The sequence below is a fragment of the Heterocephalus glaber genome, unplaced genomic scaffold (genome assembly GCF_053883595.1).
Source record: "Heterocephalus glaber isolate CG9 unplaced genomic scaffold, H.glaber_assembly_v1.0 deba00001733, whole genome shotgun sequence".
NCBI lineage: Eukaryota > Metazoa > Chordata > Mammalia > Rodentia > Bathyergidae > Heterocephalus > Heterocephalus glaber.
In genome coordinates, this window is record NW_028258444.1 from 11,066,735 (window position 1) to 11,077,390 (window position 10,656).

Genomic DNA, 10,656 nt, shown 5'->3' on the forward strand with positions numbered 1-10,656 from the left:
AAAAACATCTAATTCTGGCAGAGAAGCTGAGAAACTAGACCTCTCACACACTGTTAATAAGAATGTAAAATATACAGCCAATCTGTAAAACAGTGTGCCTGTTTCTTAAAAAACTAGACATATACCACGTAAGCCAGCAATCATACCAGTGGGCATTTCAGAGAAATGAAAATTTATATCCACACAAAAATCTGTATATGTTTGTAATAACCAGTAACTGGAAAGAACCCAAATGTCCAATGTTAGATGAATGGTTAAATAAACAAACAGTGATATATCAAAAAAAAAAAGTTTAATGGACAGATGAAGAGTAGACATATCTGCCCTTCTTCCCCATCTTAGGGAGAAAGCATTGTATCTTTTCCATTCATCTAAGGCATTTTTGCTGGAAGTATGGAGTACATGTCTTTGATCTGTTGAGAAGGTTCTGTTCTACTTCTAATCTCCTGATAGATTTTACCATGAACAGCTACAGAATTTAGTCCAATACTTTTTCTCCAACTACTGACAGGATATGGCTTTTTCCTTTCCTCTGTTAAAATGATGACTTTTGGGGGTGGATCTTCCAATGCTGAACCAACACTGCCATCCCTATAATAAAACCACTTTCTACACACTGCCAGATCTGACTTCTAATAGTTTGTTTTGTTAAACAAATTTTTATCTATGTTCATACTTTTTTCCTCTATTATCTTTATCCAGTTTTAGGATTAGCACAATGTTGATTTCCTAAAATGAGGAGAGAAGTGTTCTTTCTTTTTTCTGCTTTAAATGTTTGATATAATTCATCAGTTAAAATGTTTATGAGCCTGTTGTTGTCATATAGGTAGATTTTCAAGCTAGGAATATACTTTCTTTAATAGGTTCTATTTTCCTCCAGAGTCAGTTTCATTCATTTGTCTTCCAAGGTACTTCTTAGAAGTTGTCAAATTTATTTCAGAACAGATTTTTGTAATATGCTTTCTATATCCTTTTAAATTCTGTAAAATCTGTGGTAATGCCCTCTAAATTTTGATATTGTAATTAAAACAATGTATAATTGATATTGTGTAATAGGAAGAAATGGTTTAAAGGAGTAGGGGAAGTGAGAGGGTTAGGGGAAAGGAAAGAAGGGAAAAGAAAAAATATGAGAAAAGAAAAAAAATGGAAACAAAGTCTCTGCAAATAGGGAAGGGTGGAGGGAGTGAAGGGAGGGCAGGGGAAGGGGAAACAATAAGAACCAAGATACTCATGTAATGGTGCAAGATCCCAACGATGAATGTAACTATTTTATACCTAAAATGTACCAATAAACTTAATGGGAAAAAAAGTGGCAACTGAAAGCAAAAAATAAACTTTTATCTTCATTTTAAAATTTATACACATATTCCGAGTTCAATCCCCGGTACCAAAAAAAAAAATTTATACACATATAAATTAACAATGATTTTTCTTATTAAAATCAATATTGTACTTGTAGTATAATTCTTTTTAAACTTTATTACTTGTGTCATCTCCACTTTTCTTGAGGAATACTTCCAGAATAGACTGAAAAGAACCAACTTGGACTTGGTAATGCTATTTTCATTGTTGCAGATTGTTTTCTATTTCATCACATTTTATTTTTATTTTTATTACTTCCTATCTCTTCCTTCTTTGGTTTTATTGTCTTTTTTTTCTTTAAACAGGTGTTTGGTTTGGTTTGGTTGAATAACTGGCTTATTTCAAAATATTTTTATCTTTTTTTTTTTTTGGTAGTGAGGATCAAACTCGGGACCTTGCACTTGCGAGGCAGATGGCAGAACCACTGAGCTAAATCCCCAGCCCTATTTTTATCTTTTAATTTAATACATCTATTTAAGGTCATAAATTTAGCATATTTTTCTTGCATCTTTCAAATGCTTTTGGTATAATTCTATACTAATTATTGTATAATTTCCACTTTTTCCTTTGTTTTGTTTTGAGGCAAAGTCTTACTATGTTGCCCAGGCTGGCCTCGAACTTCAGTGTTCAAAAGACCCTCCTGCCTCAGCCTCCCCAATTGCTGGCATTATAACACATACCACTGCAGCAAGTTCCACTAATATTTTTAATTGTTGAAAATTCTTGATCATTTTTTCTTCAGTAACGTTTCTCCACTATTCTGTGCTCTCTTCTGAAACTCAATTAGACATATGTTAAGAGTTTCTCAGTCTATTTTGTAAGTTATCTTAGTTTTTCTTTCCTATTTTTCATTTCTTTATCTCCCTGTGTTGTCCTGCAGGAATTCTATTTCTATCTCCATATAAATAACTTCTCTCTTCAGCTGTGTCTACTTTGCTCATTTATAGAATTATTGTATAAATAATATTCTTCATTTCTAGGATTTCAATTATTTATATTTATTATTTCTTAAAATACTGTTCTTGTTTAATTATAATACAATATGTCCTAAATTTAAAAAGGGAATAACTATATTTTAAGCTAAGAAGGTTTTAGGTAGAATGTGTTTGAAAAAGTCTCCATCATAAACCTCTTCTTTAATGAAAGAAAAAAACAAAAACCATCTCTGCTTCTTAAACTTTCTACTGGCTGCTCTTCTGCAGATGTCTTTCTACTCTGTCTACCTGCATCAGGGCTTGGGAGGAATAGTTCTATCACTCCCATTTTAGAATCACAAAAGCTGAAGCACAATAAAGCTCTTTTAAAAATACTTTTTCAACTTTTTAAAATTTTAAAGCCACAGAAAAGTTGAAAATAAAATGAATACCTTTTTTTCTTTCAACCCAGATTCAAAGTTGTTAACATTTACATTTGCTTTCTTACTTTTTTTTTGGTACAGGGGATGGAACTTGGGACTTTGCGCTTGCGAGGAAGGTGGCAGCACCACTGAGCTAAATGCCCGGCCCCTTACATTTGCTTTCTTGCCCTCTCTCCATCCCCCCACCACATGCACATATGCCATACCCAAACATCCACACATCTTTTTCCTTTTTTTTTGGTACTGGGGATCGAACTCAGGACCTTGCACTTGCAAGGCAGGCACAGTGCTACTGAGCTAAATCTCTGGCCCCATCATTTTCCTTTTTATTTGATGATTTTGCTTTGTATTTTTTTGTTTTTGTTTTTTTGGTACCGGGGATCGAACTCGGGACCTTGGGCTTACAAGGCAGGCGCCAGAACCACTGAGCTAAATCCCCGGCTTGCTTTGTATTTTTGAGACATGGTCATGCTATGTAGTTTAGGCTGGCCTTGAACTCACTATGAAGCCCAGGCTGGCCTCGAACGCAATCCTCCTGCCTCTGTCTCCAGAGAGCTGGGATTACAGTCATGTGCCACCATGTCCAGCTACACACGCCTTTTTTCTAACCCTACCAAGATACTTCACTATCAGCATATATTTTCAAAGAATAAGGGCACTGTCAGTACAACCACAATGTCATTATCAAACCAAACTATGAGACTTGGGAGAATTATACATAGCTGTGCAGACACAAATTCAAACCTCATAATTGGGTCATTTGACTAAATGTTATTTATCTTAGACTGCATTGTTTCTCTGGTAATTATTTAGAAGAGAAATTCACTCTGTCAAAGAACATCTTTTGGGCTAGGGATTTAGCTCAGTGGTTTCGCCGCCTGCTGCTCAAGCACAAAGACCCGAGTTTGATCCCAGGGAACAAAAAAAAAAAAAAAAGAACATCTTCTTTCAATTATCTTTAGATTTCACTTAATCCTTTGTTAGGGATTCTTAAAAAGAAGCATCTCTGAAAATCAAACAATAATCTAAGACGTCTGAATTTCAAAAATCAAGTACAGTATACTGAATTTCCAGTTTGTTCTTAACACTATATAGCAGTCCCCAAAGTGAAGCTATTCTAATGAACACTGTCAAAACTTTATCCTGACTCCTGTGTCTGTGATTTCAAGAATTAGGAGGTCCAGAACCCACTGCCAATATGTATGATGGAGACGAGAATATGCAATATAATGAGAATGATGATGAAATCACCCCAGATCTGTGGCAAGAAGCATGCTGGATCATAATCAGTTCCTATTTTGATGAAAAAGGCTTTGTCAGACAACAGTTGGATTTTTTTGATGAGTTTATTCAGAGATCTGTTCAAAGAATTGTTGTACATGCTCCCCTATTGATCTGCAAGCCAAAGCGCAGTATGCTAGTGTAGAAGTGCAAGAGCCGCCAAGATAACTGTTGAAGTTCAAACAAATTTACTTCTCCAAGCCCACACACTGGGAAAGAGATGGTGCTCCTTCACCCATGATGCCAAACAAAGCCATATTAAGACTCATGTAGGGCCGGGGATTTAGCTCAGTGGTTTCGCGCCTGCTGCGCAAGTGCAAGGACCTGAGTTCGATCCCCGGTACCAAAAAAAAAGAAAAAAAAGACTCATGTATTCTGCCCCACTTTATGTTGACATAACCAAAACAGTCATTAAAGAAGGGGAGGAACAACTTCAGACACAGCATCAGAAAACTTTTATAGGAAAAATTCCAATTATGTTGCTTTCAACTTACAGTCTACTGAATGGGTTAACAGATCATGACCTTTGTGAGTTAAATAAATGCCCCTTGGATCCTGGTGGCTACTTCATTATTATTGGATCACAAAAGGTTTTCATTACTCAAGAGAAAATGGCAACAAACACACTCTATTTATTTGCCAAAAAGGATTCTAAATATGCCTACACAGGAGAGTATAGATCATGTCTGGAGAATTCTTCCTGACCCACTAGTACCATATGGGTTAGTATGCTCGCAAGAGGAGGACAGGGTGCAAAAGAGTGCTGCTATTGGTCAGCACACTGTGGCAACTTTAACATACATCAAGAAAGAAGTTCCCCCTCGTTACTGTGTTCAGAGCATTAGGTTTTGTGTCTAACAGATATCTCAGAACATATTATTTATGATTTCAAAGATAAAGAGATGATGGAAATGGTTAAACTTTCTCTCGATGAAGCCTTTGTCATCCAAGAACAGAATGTTGTATTAAATTTCATTGGCTCAAGAGGGGCAAAGCCTGTTGTTACTAAGGAGAAAAGAATTAAATATGCAAAAGAAGTCTTACAAAAAGAAATGCTCCCACTGGGGATTTAGCTCAGTGGTTCCGCCTCCACTTGCCTCGCAAGGTCCCAAATTTGATCTCCAGTACAAAAAGAAAGAAATACTCCCTCACGTTGGTGTCAGTGATTTTTGTGAGACCAAAAAAGCCTATTTCTTGGGTTATATGTTTCATAAATTACTTCCAGCAGCTTTGGGTAGGAGAGAACTAGATAACAGAGATCACTATGGAAACAAAAGATTGGATCTTGCCAGACCGCTGCTTGCATTCTTATTTAGAGATATGTTTAAGAATTTGCTGAAAGAAGTGCGAATCTATGCCCAGAAGTTCATTGATTGAGGAAAGGACTTTAACTTGGAGTTAGCAATTCACACAAGGATTATATCTAATGGCCTAAAATACTCCTTAGCTACTGGAAACTGGGGTGACCAGAGGAAAGCTCACCAAGCCAGGGCTGGAGTATCTCAGGTTTTAAACCGCCTTACTTTTGCATCGACTCTTTCTCACCTGAGTCGTTTAAATTTTGCCATCTCTCATCAGTAAATGGAAAGCTAGCAAAACCCAGGCAACTGCACAATACATTGTGGGGAATGGTATGTCTTGCCAAGACCCCAGCGGGGACATGCAGTTGGACTTGTGAAGAATTTAGCCCTAATGGTTTATATTTCAGTTGGATCTCAACCATCTCCAATTCTGGGATTTTTAGAACAGTGGAGGATGGAAAATTTAGAAGAAATTTCTCCTGCGGGTATTGCTGATGCAACCAAGATTTTTGTTAATGGCTGTTGGGTAAGAATACATAAAGATCCCGAACAACTTAAGAACACCCTAAGGAAACTGCGGCGGCAGATGGACATCATTGTGTCTGAAGTTTCTATGATCAGAGATATTCAAGAGTGAGAGATTCGGATCTATACAGATGCAGGCCGTACTTGTAGGCCACTTCTGATTGTGGAGAAACAAAAGCTGCCTTTGAAGAAAAGAAACACTGACCAATTGAAGGAGAGAGAATATAAGAACTACAGTTGGCAGGATCTCATGGCCAGTGGGGTGGTAGAATATATCAATACCCTGGAAGAAGAAACAGTGCTTTCCATGACTCCAGATGACTTACAGAAGAAGGAAGTCACTTACTGCTCCATGTACACCCACTGTGAGATCCACCCGTCCATGATCCTTGTGGTCTGCTCATCTATCATTCCTTTTCCTGATCATAACCAGTCCCCCAGAAACAAGTACCAGTCCACTATGGGTAAGCAGCCCATAGGCGTTTACGTTACCAACTTCCATGTGCGCATGGACACCCTGGCCCATATTCTCTACTATCCTCAAAAGCTACTTGTGACTACGCAGTCTATGGAGTATCTGCAGTTCAGGGAACTACCGGCAGGTATTAACTCAGTTGTGGCCATCAAATCCTACACTGGGTATAACCAAGATGATTCTGTCACCATGAATTGTTTGGCTGTAGACCAAGGCTTTTTCAGGTCTGTTTTCTATCGCTCATACAAAGATCAAGAGTCTAAAAAAGGATTTAACCAAGAAGTTTTTGAGAAACCTACACATGAAACGTGGCAGGGTATGAGCCACGCCATTTACGACAAGCTGGATGATAATGGCTTGATAGCTCCAGGGGTCCGTGTTATCAGGAGATGATGTTATCATAGGCAAAATGGTCACCTTGCCTGAGAATGAGGATGAACTGGAGAACACTAACAGGCACTACAGCAAGATAGAGATTGTAGCACTTTTCTCAGGACCAGCGAGACAGGTATTGTGGATCAGGTTATGGTAACTCTCAAACAGGAAGGATATAAATTTTGTAAAATAAGAGTATGCTCTGTAAGAATTCCACAGATTGGAGACAAATTTGTTAGTCGGCATGGTCAGAAGGGGACTTGTGGTATTCAGTACAGACAAGAGGATATGCCTTTCACTCTCGAAAGAATTACCCCTGATATCATCATAAATCCCCACACCATCCCCTCTCATATGACCATTGGTCACTTGATCAAATGTCTTCAAGGGAAGGTCTCAGCTAACAAGGCTGAAATCGGTTATGCCACTCCGTTTAATGACGCTGTGAATGTGCAGAAGATCTCTAATCTTCTCTCAGACTATGGCTACTATCTCAGAGGAAATGAGGTCCTCTACAATGGGTTCACCGGTCAAAAAAAATTACATCACAGATTTTCATTGGCGCCACTTACTACCAGTGCTTGAAGCATATGGTGGCTGACAAAATTCATTCTCGGGCTAGGGGACCTATTCAGATCCTTAATCGACAGCCCATGGAGGGGAGATCTCATGATGGTGGCCTGCGTTTTGGTGAAAGGGAACGAGATTGTCAGATTGCCCATGGAGCAGCACAGTTTTTACGAGAAAGGTTGTTTGAGGCTTCAGACCCCTATCAGGTCCATGTCTGCAATCTCTGTGGAATTATGGAGATCACTAACACCAGAACTCACACGTACGAAGGCAGCGACTGCCACAATAAAACCCAGATTTCTTTAGTGTGAATGCCTTATGCATGCAAGCAGTTGTTTCAGGAATTTTTATCTATGAGCATTGCATCTCAAATGATGGGTGTTTAGCACTTTTAAAAGATTCTCAACAAGATACTTGTCTGTACCTTGTTTCTGTGACACAGCTTTGAAAAAAAAATGACACAATATGATTTCAGTCCCCAGCACCCCCCAAAAAGACATTATGTACTGTTTTGATAAAAAGCATTTTGTTTAATGATATGCATGCTTTTTCCTTCTGTAAATAGATAATAAATTTTTGTAGATAGTAAAAAAAACCTCTATGCTATTTTTATGTGCCATAGAAGTTATTATACCAAATAGAATTAATAGAATTTCACTGTATATTTTTTAAAGGAAAAATATTCTCCAGGGGGAAAAAAGCACATATAGTACTGATAAGGCAAATAAACCTCTTTTATGCATGGAAAACTTGTAAGTATATGCATCAATCTACATGGAAAACTTATTTTTCAGTAAGTATGATTTAATCTTAGTCATTGATGATAGGAACTGAATACAAAACAATTTTAAAATCTTATCTTTGTAGGACATGGTGACACACACCTGTAATCGCAACACTTAGAAGGCTGAGGCAAGAAGATTGAAAATTTTAGGCTACATAACAAGACTGTTTCAAAACAAAACAAAATCCTATCCTTGCTCTCAATGAGGACACAACTCATCTTAAGAGTAGTTTGATATATTAAAGAAAATAACAATACAACCTGATGCTAGTATTTAATGGCTAAACTATGTCATATAGATAACTATAATCATAGAAATATTTAGGGTCAATCTACAGTAAAAAAAAAACAAAAAACAAGGTAAGAAGACCATTTACTATGTGCTATGAAAAATTTTATAAAACAGCCATAGTACAACACCACTTCAGGCTCTATGTGCTAAAAAAAAAAAAAAAAAAAAAAAACCACTCTTAGAAACCAAAAACATAACCCTGGAGAAAAGACAGCCTCTTTAATAAATAGTTCTGGGAAAACTGGCATTCCACATGCAGAAGACTAGACCCGTATTTCTTACTATGTATTAAATTAAACTCAGAATGGATTGAAATATTAAATGATGGATCAAAATATTAAAAGAGAAACAATCTGCTGGAAGATAAAATAGGTAAAACTACAGAAGACACAGGTATAGGCAAGGACTTTCTGAACAGAACCCCAATTATATAAGAAATAACATCAAGAATCAACAAATGGGGTCCAGGGATTTAGCTCAGTGGTTTCGCCACCTACTGCACAAGCACAAGGACCCGAGTTCGATCCCCAGTACCAAAGAAAAAAAAAAGTTAAAAACCTTCTGCATAGCAAAGGAAACAACGAACATAGTGAACAGACAACCTACAGCATGGGAAAAAGGTTTTGTCAGCTACTCTTCAGAGGACTAACATCTACAATACCTAAAGAACTTAAAAAAAATTAGATCCCCCAAAATAAAAGACCCATCTCAGTTACTTTTCTCTCATTGCTGAGACAAAACACCCAACACTCAAAGTTAGAGGAGAAAAGGTTTATTTAGCTCACAGTTTATACAGGTTTCAGTCCATAATTGGCTGGCTCCAAGGAAGGGTGGCACATGGCAGAGAGGTGTCACAGAGGAGAAACAGCTCACAATGCCCACAAGGTAGCAAAAACAAGGAACCTTAACAATGTCTTTCAGCCCCTTTCATCTTATTCAGACTACTTAGGGCGGGGTGCCTCGGGCCTAACCCCACCATGAATCAATCACGCAGTCTAGATTCAGCCATCTCTGAAAAAGCATGAGGCTGGGGGGGGGGGGGGGGCGCACATCTAAACACAAGCTATAACAAGACCCAATCAAAAAATGGGCAAGTGAAATGAGCAGACATTTAACAGAAGAACTACAAATGGCCACTAACTATACGAAAAAATGTTTAACATCCCTGACCATTAAAGAAATGTAAATGGGCTGGGAATGTAGCTCAGTGGTGCGGAGCCTGCCTAGCAAGCGCAATGTCCTGAGTTCAATCCCCAGTACCGCAAAAAAAAAAAAAAGTAAATTAAAACAACAGTGAACTATCATCTTACTCCAGAAAGAATGGCCATTATCAAGAAATCAAATAATAAACACTGGAAAGCCTGTACGGGGAAAAGGAATCCTTCTACATTGTTGGTAGGAATGTAAACTAGTACAGCCACTATGGAAGTCAGTATGGAGATTCCTCAAAAAACTAAAACTAGAAATTCCATTTGACCTAGCTATTCCCCTTCTAGGTATCTTCTTGAAAAGTTAAAGACATCAAATTACAAAATGACACATGCATACCCATGTTTATACCAGCACAATTCATAACAGCTAAATCTTTGGAAACATCCTGCATAGCCATCAATAGATGAATGGATAAAGAAAGCATAGGTATTTACATACAATGGAGTATTACTCTGCTGTAAAGAAGAATAAACTTGACTCATCTGTAGGAAAATGAATGCTCCCTGAGACCATAATGTTAAGTGAAATAAATCAGACACACAAGCTTAAATTCCACATGGTTTCTCTTACATGAGAAACCCAAAATAGAAAAGAGCAAAATAAAAGATAACAGGAAGTAGGGAGATAGATCGTTTGCAAAAGAGAAAGGGACCAAGAGATGGAGGGTGGGAGAGGTTGAAAAAAGAATTAAGATATGTCTTGAACATGTACCAACTCCCCATGAGAAATGCAATCATTATGTATTACATACCAGAAAAAATAAAAATTGAAAAAATATTTAAAAGTCCTTGTAGAATAACTGTCTTGCAATAATGCAGAATTAAAGAGAAATGGGCAACAAGGTCTAACTCTATCATGTATATGTCAACTCAATGAATTATCTGCAGAATCAGAGAGCTTAAACTGAACCAATTCTCCCACACTTCATATCAATAAACTTCATTATGAATAAGGAAGTGGTAAGTACAATTTCAACATACCCACAATTAGTTTTCAAATAGACCTTCAATGTAGTTAAAAGGCACACTGAAAACTATGTCTTTAAGAAGTCCTAATCAAGGGCCGGGGATTTAGCTCAGTGGCTCCATCGCTTGCCTTGCAAGCGCAAGGACCCGAGTTCGA

General features: G+C 37.5%; 1 protein-coding gene and 1 pseudogene across 3 annotated transcripts in view; one reads left to right on the top strand and one right to left on the bottom strand.

The window, feature by feature from the left end:
* Yaf2 (YY1 associated factor 2) overlaps nt 1-10,656 on the bottom strand; it is a 96,519-nt gene that overhangs the window by 52,859 nt on the left and 33,004 nt on the right. The window lies entirely within an intron of this gene.
* On the top strand, nt 3,847-7,632 carry LOC106008569 (DNA-directed RNA polymerase II subunit RPB2-like; annotated as a pseudogene).